This window comes from Diorhabda sublineata, chromosome 10 (genome assembly GCF_026230105.1).
Source record: "Diorhabda sublineata isolate icDioSubl1.1 chromosome 10, icDioSubl1.1, whole genome shotgun sequence".
NCBI lineage: Eukaryota > Metazoa > Arthropoda > Insecta > Coleoptera > Chrysomelidae > Diorhabda > Diorhabda sublineata.
In genome coordinates this window covers 5880004-5884137 of record NC_079483.1, presented here as the reverse complement: position 1 = coordinate 5884137, position 4134 = coordinate 5880004, and positions in this window count along the sequence as shown.

Below are 4134 nucleotides of genomic sequence, written 5' to 3'. Positions count from 1 at the left end.
CTTACTACTTCTTACGTCAAAAAAATAACCTCATTTTTCTCGTGTAGTTTTAATTGCAGATACCCTGAAAAATTAGTAAAAGGCTGATAGAATTTGTACGTGTTCATGAGTGTTTGTATAACAAACAGTCGGATGGATACAAAAAAACTGAAATCTGGGAGAATTACATAAAATCATTTGCCCGTTTGAAAATTCAATGACAAACTGGTGATTAACTTCCTGATCTAATCAAAAATCATATTTTTTCATTGAATGTTTTGTTGAGTTTAAAAGTTGATCATATAAACCCCGATTTATTCTTCTATATTTAAAAAAATTCATTCACTTTAAAATATGTTGTGGTAAAGCAACTCTATTCAAATTGAGGGGTTTCAACCACCAACACCGTGTCAAATGACATTTTGTATATATTTCATAGTAATAATACATTATAAATAATTCAAAATCGTTGATCATTGTACAAATTTCTCTTCAGTTATGTTTACGAAAGAACCAGAGTTCGCGTTCATTCTGTTTACCGCTTTAGATCGAATTTTCTTCTTTTTTACTTAATTTTTTGGCCTCCACCATATCGAATTACATCACATTACTAGGTTTGTGACATATTTAATTATCTACAATTTCTGATATTTTATCATTACATATAGTTATTTTAAATCCGTGATATTTGTAATTGATTTCATTCTCTATGAATTCTCAATTAATTAATTATTAATAGAAAGATGAAACTCCAATATCATGTATTTTTAACCATAGAAATACAATTTTATAACTTGACATTCCAAATAATAAGAGGCCATAAATCATCGTCCTTAGATTTATATTCTTAATCGCCATCGCCGAGTCAAATGTCGCTTTGTATATGTTTCAAAATCCTTGATCATTGTTCAAATTTGTCTATATACGTGCATTATTAAAGTTATTTTTAGGAAAGAACCAGCGTTCGCGTTCATTCGGTGCACCACTTTAGATCGAAATATCTTCTTCTTTACTTAGTTTTTGGCCTCCACCATATCGAATTACATGACATTACTAGATTTATGACATATTTTATTATCTACATTTTTTGTTATTTTTGCATCACATATAGTTAATTTAAATTCTTAATATTTGTGAGAGATTCTTGATTAATTAATTATTTACTAATAAAAAGATTATGAATAAAAAGATGAAACTCCAATAAAATATATTTTTTACTATAGAAATACAATTTTAATTACTTGAAATTCCAAATAGTAAGAGGCCATAAATCATCGTTCTTAGATTTATATTCTTAATTCAAATGTTTTAGTTGCCAGGTTATTGTTTATAGTTACATACCAACGTTTGTTATCCAGAGAAGCAAGCAAATTTGTCAAGAAATTCTCGAAAAACTAATTTTGCTAATCTATGTAAGTGAAATTTAACTTTAATTATTTTATTTTCATATCAAATCGTATTTCATTAAATATTCTCTGTTGAAATATTTAATTAACTTGAACGAGTTGTTGTATTATACATTTAGTTTGAATTTCAAATATAACATGCATCTAAAATTATAATAGATCCATTTGATTCTTTTTTATTCATCTGTTTATTCTGTTATAAATATATTAAATAATGATAATTAACTGTCAGCAAATAATTGACATTAATAAAATTTAAATTGTCTAGAAATCTAATAATATGTAGTTTGAAACGTTCAAATTTAACGTGAAAAAAAATTAAATTAGCGAAATTATCCCTCTTGTAATACCATTAAAAATTTTGTTGGTTTTATTTATTCATAATGTAGAAAAAGTTGTAGTGGATATTCAATTTTCTAACCTCAATATGTAAAAATATTTTTCAACTGTAAATTTTTGTTATAAGCTTGAAAATACTGACATTTTTCGATAGATAATATGTCACATGGTCGAAAGGTCGAGATCACATTTTCATTTTAAACCCAGTTTTAACACGTTCACTGCCACTCATAATCTTTTTACAAAATTCAACTAAGAAATTAGTTTAAGATTATTATGTTTAATGAAGAACATGTTTGATTTATTTTGAATAAATTCTGGAATATTTGAAACTTGACAATTTGTGGATTAGTAGCTTCAGCTTCATCGTCAGTATACTCATTGTTTGGTAGTTTTCGTCTATGGATTGCCTCGCACTTACAAAGGAGGTTTTCGGCGGTTTCTTTTGGTTCCTTACGGAAACTATGTAGTAACTGGAATTACCTTTATATGACAAAGTTTAATTGAATAATTTTTTTCTCCCTACGGGATGAAAAGTTCGCTTTTGATACGGGACAAAAGTGGCCTATTCTCTCCCGGGAATAACTTTCTTTTGTTTATATGCTCAGGTGACAAAAATCGCGGGCAGAACACCCTACTTTTCTCCCTAGGGGCGTAAAGTACTATTTTTCCTTTGGTCGATGTAGGCAATGGTTTAATTCAGTTACTTTTGGAATTTTTCTGTGCCTATAACATTTTTTTTCTTTTTCGTATCTTGTTTGATGTTTAACATCTTTAACCATTTTATTTTATGTCCCCTTTAATCTCAAATTGTTTCTTGTAAACACCAAATGTTTTATTTTGATCTTTGTTGGTTCTTGCTAGTGCCATAACTGTGTTCCAATCACTTTAAAAGGGACTATGCATCAAATCATCATCAATCTAAAAAGTTATGAGTATATTGTTAACTGGTTAAATGAGAAAAGAGCTGCAATAGATTTGTTTTGGTTCTGCTGTCGCTAATATCCTTTATTTGGTGGAGCTGCTTCATAAATTGCCGAATTTATTGACTCAATTTTTGAAATGATACATAGCAGCAAGGTATTTGCAGGACTCTCTGTGAAACCAAAAGTTTCGCCATGAATTGCTCTTTGTTTGGATAAATATTTTGCTTTAGAAGCGTCATCTTTTTGCTCAATATCAGAAAGAAATTCTTCTAATTTTTCGATAGATTTAGCTTCTTTGATACATGGTTCGCATTGATCTTTCTCTGGTTCAAAGAATGATAAGTTATTCTGTCTAGAAAAAATTATCCAATATTCTATTGGAACAACCAAATCATTTGAAAAATAGTAAATTGTAGTAACCAGTAACCCTATCCCTGCGATTGAGTATCACCTTCTATGGGGTATTCTTTGCAATTTATACAAATTTTAAAAAATACGTCGTTTATGAAATGACTGAAAAAATGTTTGTAATACTGAAAGGCATATTATGTTATTGAAAAATATATATAAAAGAATTCATTACGATTGTTTGAAAAAACTGAAACTATTATCAGCTGTCCCCCCTTATTCTCTACATGTTTTTATAAATTGGACTTTATGAAAATTCAAACTATGATCATTACTTTTACTTTACTTACTACCATACGAGGGCTGCTACTTAAGTTTTAAGTTATAGTAACATAATGTGAATATGTCAAATCTGACATTGACATTTGAAAAATTTGACATTTTCAATGGTGGACGTACTCAGAAGGTGTTGTCATACGAGTCAGTCAACTCGCTTTGACTTTTGGGGATGAGGCATCGTCTCGAACTACCAGGATTGGCTGGTTTTTCCAATTCAATTTTCGCTACAGGATGAATTTCGTGAAGGTAGTCCAAAATCGGTTGTCTTGTATCCTGTTATTGCAAAATCTTCATGTGACATACCGTGAGTTTGAGGCATACTTAAGCAGTAATTCCACTCGTATACATTTAATATTGCGTGAATATTTGGTTGTTAAAAAGGTTTGTTCGCTTTGGATACAGCACAATTTAATAATCGCTCAAAAAGAGGTCGTGAAAGGCGACGAATCATTGATATCTGCTGCCCTAAATAACAATCGATTGTATGGGTCTTGAATACGAGCCAAAACCAACAAAATTTGTTCGTACACGAAGCAAATGGACGCCTGTTTTTGCGGACTAATTGGACATGTCGCCACCATTCCATTAGAGCAACGTTGTATGGTCAATTATGAATGGTACATCAGCATTTGTTTGCCAGAAGTATTAAAAAAAAATCAGGAAAATCAATCGCAGAAGATAAATCATTGTCCACCACGATGATGCAAGTTCTAACATATCAGTTTTTAGACAGTCAAAACATCGAATTGATGTTGATGTCATCTGCTGTACAGTCCTGATGACTCCTTTTTATTCCC